This window comes from Fukomys damarensis, unplaced genomic scaffold (assembly GCF_012274545.1).
Source record: "Fukomys damarensis isolate Sample0158 unplaced genomic scaffold, DMR_v1.0_HiC HiC_scaffold_1, whole genome shotgun sequence".
NCBI lineage: Eukaryota > Metazoa > Chordata > Mammalia > Rodentia > Bathyergidae > Fukomys > Fukomys damarensis.
Genome location: NW_022900913.1, coordinates 57,793,746 through 57,803,196, shown reverse-complemented (window position 1 = coordinate 57,803,196; position 9,451 = coordinate 57,793,746). Strand labels below are relative to the sequence as shown.

General features: G+C 40.8%; 1 long non-coding RNA gene across 5 annotated transcripts in view; it reads left to right on the top strand.

Moving 5' to 3' along the window:
* Positions 1–8,340, top strand: part of LOC104858787 — a 107,451-nt gene extending 99,111 nt beyond the window's left edge. Inside the window, exons 6-8 of one of the 5 annotated variants that reach the window (XR_004516320.1) lie at positions 4,453–4,517; positions 7,837–7,921; positions 8,112–8,340. This is a non-coding gene — a long non-coding RNA (uncharacterized LOC104858787). The remainder of the gene's footprint in view (positions 1–4,452; positions 4,518–7,836; positions 7,922–8,111) is intronic. The other 4 variants (XR_004516323.1, XR_004516322.1, XR_004516319.1 and 1 more) reach the window with 4 other exon arrangements.
* The last annotated feature ends 1,111 nt before the right edge of the window (positions 8,341–9,451 follow it).

Sequence of the window (9,451 nt, the reverse complement as noted above, 5' to 3'; positions counted from 1 at the left end):
GGAACTAGCAGAAAGAATCAACAACTGGGATCTCATCTTACTAAAAAGCTTCTGTACTTCAAAAGAAACCATTAGCAGAACTAAGAGACAATCTACAATGTGGGAAAAAATTTTTACCAGCTGTACCTCAGACAAAGGACTATTATCAAGGATATATAAAGAACTCAAAACAATCAGTCCCCCCAAATATAAAGACCCGATCCAAAAATGGGCATCCGAAATGAACAGACATTTCTCATACAAAGAAGTGAAAGCAGCAAGAAAATATATGAAAAAATGTTCCACATCACTGGTCATTCGAGAGAGATGCAGATGAAAACAGCACTGAGATTCCACCTCACCCCACAAAGAATGGCTGCTATCAAGAAATCACACAATAACAAATGTTGGCGGGGTTGTGGGGAGAAAGGAACCCTCCTCCATTGTTGTTGTTATTTTCTTTAGGTGCTGGAGATTGACCCCAGGCCTTTAGGCATGCTAAACCCACACTCTACCACTAATTCATACCCCCAGGCCCAACTTACCAAAACTTGTGGAGGTTTTCATATTACTCTTCCTTGGGACTTTTCATAGGGTTCTTCATGATGATGGCCATAACACCTAATACAATGTAAATAGTACAGTTATAAACAAGAAGGCTGAGTCACTCCCTTCTCTTCCTTCATATGTAAGCACCACACCATCCTAACGATTATCTATGCTTCCATAATCCTAAGAATGGGAAGTTGTGTGAATCCCTTCACTTCTCTCCATTCAACCATAAATTAGCCACCCACCTAATGAGTATCCAGGTTTGAATTTAGGAGATCATGCAAATTGCTGACATCAGAGGGGGGGAGAGAGAGAGAGAGAGAGAGAGTCAGAGGCACTTTGGATCAGTGGTGTCTGACGCTATAAATACCAGAAACCTGAGTTATTCAGTCCCTTTATTTCCTTTGCATTTGAGTCCCTTTCTCCTTTTGTCCTTGAGTCCCTTTTTCCCTTCATCTTCTTTTCACTTTCACCCTTCTCCTTATTCCTGATACTGTCCTGTTGATATAGGGAAAATACATGTTACTCCCAACCTGATATATGTCTGATACATTGAATTTGTGTTTCCCAAAATCAAAGAATGAATTCTGAGGAACAATAAAAGTTGAGTAGTAAAACATTATTAAGAGAGATAGCTCCTAAGAGTTTAGGAGAGAATCCAAAAGTTGGTTGCCATTGAGCCCACTTCTCAAAGGAAATTTTATAGAACAAAATCACAAGGTGGATACAATTGTTTGTCAAACTTATGATCAACCAATAAGATTACAAATATAGCTGCTTAAATAATATTGATCCAATTGATATAGGAAATACTGGAGATTAAATATGAAATATTGTATCTCCCAACCTGTTAGATGTCTGATATGCCAAGCTTGTATTCTCTAAAAATCAAAGAATGAATTCTAGGCACAACAGAAGTTAAGAATAGTAGAATATTTATTGATAGGATAGCTCCTGAGAGACAAGAAGGGACCCAAATGGGTAGTGAGGAACCCCATTTTATAAGGGAATTTTATAGAACAAAACCCACATGGGCACAATGTGGGCCACAGCCATGATTGATCAATTAGGTTACAAGTATAGGTACTTAGGTAATAGTGGTCCATTGGGGAAATGAGTTATGTAATAAATGTGGGTGGAAAGAACAAAGACTTCTAGGAAATGGTGGGTTCAGAGGTCTTCGTCACCCACCCAGATGACTGATTTCTATCTAGTCTTCATTAGGCCCAGTGTTTGTCCTTTGAGGTCTGATTCTCTTGTCTTTATCTTGAGGCTTGGTCTCTAATAGATGAGTCTCCAGCTGCAATTGAGATATGTTTCACTTTTGTCCTGTCTCTTTCAAGGATCTATCCTTATCTGGCTGACTATAATATTTCTACCTAACTCAGTTGTCTATAATATTCCCTCCTCTGAAGAGGCATCCTGAACTGCATTGAAAGGGCAGGAGGTGATGGCTGTTTTAGCTACTTCAGGATGGAAGGGGTCAGTGGTAGTTGTGATCAGCAGTCAGAGATACCCTCCAAGGTTTTATCTAAAGGCCCCCAATAGGTGTCAGGAATTCTTATCAAGGGTAGACATATAGCTTTAAGTCTGGAGGAAACAATGCCAAAGAAACAGTTAAATATACATGGCCAAACAATAAGATCAGTAAGACTATTATGATTATAGCCAACAAGTATTTCCATCAGAAAGAGCCAGCAATAGCTTTCCACAAGGAGGATAAGGAAAAGATTTAGGGAATTTTAGAATCTAACATAGTTGTTTAATATTCTAAACAGCCATTGAGATATTAGCAGAAGAATCAGAATATACACCCAACATTCAGCTTTTATAATTGCACAGATACCCCCTTGTGCTACTATTAGGGTGTCTAATGCTATCCAATTTTGGAGGATAGCTTGCCTCACTAATTTACTTCTTTAAGAGAGAGAGAGACCAATTGAGGTGTCATTTAAGGCACATTAAACATAGTTTGTCAAGGCTTTAATGTGTTGCATAACATCCTTGAATCCTAGGGAAGGGAAAAAGATAGAAGTCAAATGATCATACCAGTGAAACACACTTCTAGACCCTCAATGTTGTAGGCAGTGTAAGTTTGCAGCTTTGTCAATATTTTTGACACTTCTATTTTGTAACCATGCAAATTTCAGTGTGCACCTCCCTATCCATCCAGTAGGTAGCCAGGGCCACACATTGGTTCTGTAGGACCAATTAGTGCCTCTGGGAGCTGCTTACCTAATTTTAGGGCAATTAAAGTAGTCTGTTGTAAACCAGTCTTTGACCTATAAAATGATAGTGTTTATACATCATTCAGGGTGTGTCTATTCCAAATATTCAGTAGAGTTAGACCAATGAAAATAGGAGTGATTTCTTTATTCCTAATATAAGGGAGCCTTTCTACTAAGTTGTCAAATAGTTGTGATAGGGAAAACTTCAATAGCAAAAACCTAGGAAATGTCACAATATAAGATAATTTCTGCCCTTTGCTCCATTTAGTTGAGAATTTCCCGGCACCAAAGGCATCTAGTCTCCCTCAAAAGTTTTGTAAATGAGAATAACCATTGTTAGCTTTGCTGACCAAACACACTCCCTTCCCCTTGGCTAGAATAGATAACTAAATAAATCTTAAAGGTAACCTCCCCTAACAAAGAACTGCATCTGGGTTGAAATTCAACTGCCTGCCACCATGTTTTGAATATCAGTAATGTGAACTGTGAAAATGCAATGTAACCAACTGAATGAGATCAAGGCTGTAAAACCCTATAAAAGAAGGAGTTGTAACCCAGCAAGGAAATCAATCAGGGCATCACCACTAGGTGTCATGGATCCCCGCTGATGGTGTAAACTTTTGTTATTTCTCTTCCATTCTGCTGCCTCTCTGTGTGTCACTTGCCAATTCCTTCTGTAACAGTTGACATTAACCACATATAATCACTCCGTATCTGAGAATAGCCATCTTAATTTCTATGATTGTTGGATCTCATGATAGGATCTTTATTTTTACTTAATAGGTGTTTTACTAGGGCCTGTAGAAAGGCTTCAGTGGCATTTCTAGAAAATATTTTATTATGCCCAGTATCCTTAAGGGTGGAGTATATAGGCCACTCACTTTGTAATGGCGGGCTAAGTTATGAATCACTGAACTTTTTCATATCTCATTAATGTAGTCTTATAGTTTAAGCATCTCCTTGAAGTGGGGATACCCACCAAACAAGTCCTGATGTACTCGACAAGGGGAGCAGGCCATATATCTAGCAAGATGTTTGTTTTAATGACTCTGCATATTCCTGTGCCCATAATAGGAAAGAATTGTTCTCTCATTTGTGTGGTAAGGTATTAGTAAAAAGACCAAGAATAACATCTTAGTTTACCTATCTGAAGACTTAACCTTTTTTTTTTTTAAATGAGAACTTAAAGTCTTCTATGGTTCATAGAAGTATTCTAATGGTTATTTACATTAGCAACAGTCTCTGGTTTCCAGGGCTTGAGTCAGGTGTGATGTATCCAGGAGTCCAGGCCTGCTACTTTGATAGTTGATGGAGTTGACAGGATCATGGTGTATGGTCCTTCCCAAATGGTCTTAGGAAAGAGATAATGGGGGAAGAGACTTTACCAGTACTAAATCTCTGGACTGGAATATGGGACTTCATTTTTCTCTAAGCTGAGCTTCTGGTGTCTGTTGAAGTGTTTGTTGAAATTTAAGCAGTGAAGTGACATCTTTTAGTAAGGCATCTATTTCTCTATCAGTGGTGAGAAAAGGATCTCCATAAAGTATTTTGAATGAAATGAGGCCTAGAATTTGGGATCTATTTCTTATTTTAATAAGAGCTAATGGTAGTGAGACCATTGTAGATGAGTTGCTTAAGCCATTTTGTGAAGTTGTCTCTTTCAAATATCATTTGTTTTCTTCTGCCTTTCCAGATGATTGTGACCTCCAGGCACAATAGAGGTGATAGAGGATGCCCCATGCCTGAGAGATGCCTTGGGTAACTATTGCTTCTTTTTTTTTTTTTTAAAGGCCCATTATCACTCCATAAGCTTGTAGGAAATCCAAATCTGGGGATAATTTTTAAAACCCAAATAATTATCACCTCTTGAAACTTTTCTGTTCTGCAAGGAAAGGCCTCAATCCAGTTTATGAAAAGTATCTACCCAGACCAGTAAGTAGGAGTCTCTTATTCTTTAGCATATGATTAAAATCAAGTTGCCTGTCTTCTCCAGGGTATTTACCATGTCTCTGTATATCTGTATATGGCCCCACTGAGAGGATTGTTCTTTTGGCAGAACTCACACATCTTAACTATCTGTTGTATTATCTGAGAGGGTCCTTTCCTATGAATATTTTTGAGGCCATGTGGTAGGTCTTATCTCTCGCTAAGGGAAAGGTTTGATGTGCATGCCTAATACATTTCTACTGACTAACACCAGGAAGGAATGGTTTACCATCATCTGATTGTATCTATCCTAATAGAAGAAATTGGCATCTATAGGAGAGGGCGCACTTGACTTCTGACTGAGAATATTTAGGTCAAGCATGATTCAGGAGCCCTTCCTAGATCAGAGGGGCCTGAAGAGGGGGGTCCCTTGAGTAGCTTCTTTTGCAGCTGCATCAGTCAGTTGATTACTATGTCAGTTCCTTTTTGGTATCCTCTATAGTGAATTACTTCTACTCTGGAGGGCATAAAGGCAGCTTTCCACTCAAAGTTTATATCCTTATGATATTTGTGGGAGATTTGTTGGCTGTCAGATAATCTCTTTTCTCTCATATGGCTGCATGTGCTTGTGATATTTGGAAAGTATACTTTAAATCAGTATAAAAAATTTTTTGAGACAGGGTCTTGCTGCATAGTTCAGTTGGCTCTGAGTTTACTATGTAGCCCAGGCTGGCTTTAAATTTATAGCAATCCTTCTGCCTCAGCCTCCCAAATCCTGGGATTACAGGCATACACCATCATGCCTGGCTTTGAATCAGTATAAATATTGACTTTTGTCCTTTACTGAGTTGTAAAGCTCTGGTCAGAGCTATGAGTGCTGCTAGCTGAACACTAGTCCCAGGTGCAAGTGAGGAACCTACAAATATCTGATGTAGAGTCACTACTACATACCCTCTCTTTCTAGCCCCATTTTCCATGAAGGAAATGTCATCACAGAAAAGGTTTAAATCAGTATCAGTAAAGTGAGTGTTTAATAACTCTTTTCTGGCTGTGTATGGATGGAGAATTATCTGTTCAGTCATGTCTGTCAGTCTCAGTTTCCTCCTTTTCTGGTGGAAAGGTGGCAGTGTTTAAGGAGAAACATGTACTTATTTGACTGGCTGGTCCTTCTAGAAGTAGAGCCTGGTATTTAAGATGTCAGTTGTCTGATAACCTTAAGCTTCTTTTGGACAAAAGAAGTCCTGCCACATTGTGAGGTATATATACAGTGAGATCTTTGTCTAAAATTAGCTCGGATACCCTTGGTATTAGGAGAGCTACAATGGTTATAGCTTTAAGGCATGTAGGACACCCCTTTCATACAATGTCTAATTCATGACTCAGATACCCTATATAGGCTGTTGAGTAGGTTTTCAATCCTGTGTAACCACTCCAAAGCCTTGCCCCACCTATTATTAACACATAGATTTAAACAGTTTCCTGTTGGTAGGCTCAGTGTTGGGGCATTTAGGAGTGCTTGTTTGAGCTTCTGGAATGCAGTTTGGAAACCAAGTTCCCAGGATAAAATATGAGTATCTATCTTTAGGGCTTCTTTTATAAGCTGATAGGTCATGCAATCTCACCATACCCTCTTATCCAAAGGCAGAAAAAGCCTGTAATTCCTAGGAATCCCCTAAACTGTTTTAGGGCCTTGGGCTATGGGAAGGAAAGTATTGATTTAATCCTCTCTTCCCCAGTCTTCAGGTTCCCTTAGATATGATAAGGCCTAAATATTTTATCTCAAGGCTACAGAGTTATATTTTAGGTCTAGAAATTTTATAACCCTCCTGCTAGAAAATTGGACAGAGAATGAGTGCCTTCACTAGTGAGCTCTTCGGAGAGGGAACATAACAGTATATCATCTACATATTGCAAAACTGAGACCTGGAAAAATTCAAAGCAATGAGATTGTGGGAAAGCACTTGTCCAAAAAGGTGAGGCCTGTTAGGTAAAAAGAGCCAAAAATCAGGACCAGACCAGAACCATAGCAAGCCTTTATTATGGGATCTGCTGGGCTGTCTTTGAACAAAGGAGGAAAAAGCAACATGGCAGAACAGGGAGCTTCTTTTGTAGGAGCAGAGTGGGGTTAGACTGAGCTGGGGTGGAGTTGAGTGAGGTAGTATTAAGAGACTGGAGGAGCCTGGGTCATCACTAGGAGGGACTTGTGACTTCACTAGCTGCTAGGAGGTAGCAAGTATCAGGTTGCTCTTTTGGAGGGAGAAGAGCATGATGGGAAGGAGAAACCTATCCTTTGTTGGGAGAAATCACATTTTAACATGGAGGCTGCTATTCCATGTGGCAGCCATCTTAGGGCAAGGGAAATCTAACAATGACTATATCTGAACCCTTGAGAAAGTACAGTCCAAATCAGTTGAGAAAGCTGGTCATGAGGATTCTCAAAAGAAACTGAAAATCTAAGTGTAAAGGAATACAAAAGAAGGTGTATTTTAGATCTAACACTGAAAACCAATAGAGATCCTCTAGGTTCTGAGAAAGGAGAGTGTATGGGTTAGGTATCACTGGGTTAACTGGCACTACTGCCTTGTTTACCAATCTAAGGTCCTGTAGCAATCTCCATTCTCCATTGGGTTTCTGAGCTCCCAAGATTGGAGTGTTGCATGGGCTATTATAGACTTTAAGTAAATTTGTTCTCTTAAATTGTTAATTTTATGTGATAATCCCTTTTTAACTTTAGGTCTTGAGGGTGTTGTCTCTGGTGAGGAAAAATAGAATTTTTGAGATGTATCTGTATTAGGACAGTGTTTATTGCCCTTCTTTTTCTACTTTTAGTTGTTCATACCTCAGGATTTATTTGTTTCCTCAAAAGGGAGGCAGCATACCTGACCTGGATGCATGTAGATTGCAATATTCAAATAAGATGTCTCTCACTGGGAGGGGTACTGGTCTTTCAGACACACTTAAAAAGGAATGGGTGGAGAGAAAGCCATCCAGTTACAGCCTAAGGGTTGTGAAAAGTAGTGAGTTACCTCCTTTCTAGTGACTCCTTTTACTGATGTATGGTGGTTGGAGGGAAGGCCACAGTCAAAGAGAAGGACTGAGAGACAGGCACCAGTGTCCAGCAACAGAATGATGATTTCTTTTCCCTCTTTAGTCATGTCCTCTATGGAGATGATGGTCCAGCCAGAGGGAGAAGGAAGAGAGTGCTCCAGGGCCCTTGAGTCTTGTTGGTCCAGGTGGTAAGCTAGGTCTAAACCCTGGGGCCTTCACCTTAGAGGGCAGTCTGACTTACAGTGGTCACTTTTGCAAAGGGCAGGATTCAGGGGGCTTCTCATTACAGTCCCTTCTAAGGTGTCCAAAAGAGGCTTTAGTAGTTGTCGGGTTTTTCTTAGAGTCCTGAGAATCTCACCCAGAGTTTATTTCTTTTAGAGCTGCTGCTAAGGTTGTCATCTTCTCTTGCCTTGGTCTCCTGCTGCTCTCAATTATAAAATACCGAGGAAGCAATTGTTGCTAAAGTATCAAGTGAACTATGTGGAGCAAAAACCATCTTTTGTAACTCTTTTCTAATATCTGGGGCTGACTGTAATAAACTTGTGTTTAAGACTAATCTGTCTTTCTGTTGAATCAGGAGCCAGGGATTCATGTTTTAACAATTCCTCTTGTAAGACAATGCAAGAAGGCAGAAAGGTTTTCACTTTCTTCCTGTTGAATTGATATTTTAAAATAATTGAAGGACTTGGTTCTTGTCCTTAAACCTTCAAGAATACACATCTGGGTGCTCGCTTCAGCAGCACATATGCTCAAATTGGAAAGAATATACATCTGAAAATGCCTTTTATTCCTATCTCCTATCTGATCAGTAGGCCAGTAGGGATCTTGTGTAGGGACTGCTTGGGCTCTGGTAGGAACCAGCTGTTCCTCAGGCTGCCTGCTTTCTGACCTTATTGCGTGTGTGTGTGTGGTGTGTGGGGTGTGTGGGGTGTGTGTGTGTGTGTGTGTGACCCACAGCCTTCTGATATCTCAGTCTTCCTTCACCCTCCCTGCCTCCCTCAAAAGCCCTAGCATGGTTGTGGAGCTCATGCAGCCCTCGCTTATACCATTGTGCATGAATTACTAGTCTCTAGCCAGCCAGCTGAGAGAACAGCTGCCGGACATTCCTCCTGCTGACCTTTTTGGTTTCACTGATGCTGCCATGGGCTCAAAAGCACCCCACCTGAGGCCATCCACCCGAAATGGAATGGTTCATGAGTTCATCCGCCTGCCATCCCTTCAGATTACAACTGGTGGGGAAATGAGCAGGGCCTAGCCATGCAGTCCTCCCACCTTGCCACAGATAGCAAATAGCACACCGAGGTCCATGAGAGAGTCTTGGAGTGAGCCTGAATTCCCCCTATTTTGACTCACATAGAAGACTGAGAACCTGTGAAGAGCACTGTGAGCCCTCACTCCTTCTGTGCAGCATTCGCCTGACCTTCAGTCCATCTTTAGGCCCAGGCTGAACCTGCTCTGCCTAGTTTGACTTAAGTAGACTGCTCTAGCTGTGGTTAGCAATGCCATCCAAATGTCATCCCTCTGCCAGCTATGCAGTAAGCAGTCTTTTGAGGACTTGTAGGCCAAGTGTGCTGTTGCCCTGGTCCTAGGCACTACCTTGTGGATGTTTTAAGTGCTGTTGTCATGGAAAAACGCAGTCCTCAAGGACAAGTCACACAGAGGTCTGTCTAGTAGTGGTCACCACACAATAAAACTGTACCCTCCATGTAGCTGGTGGT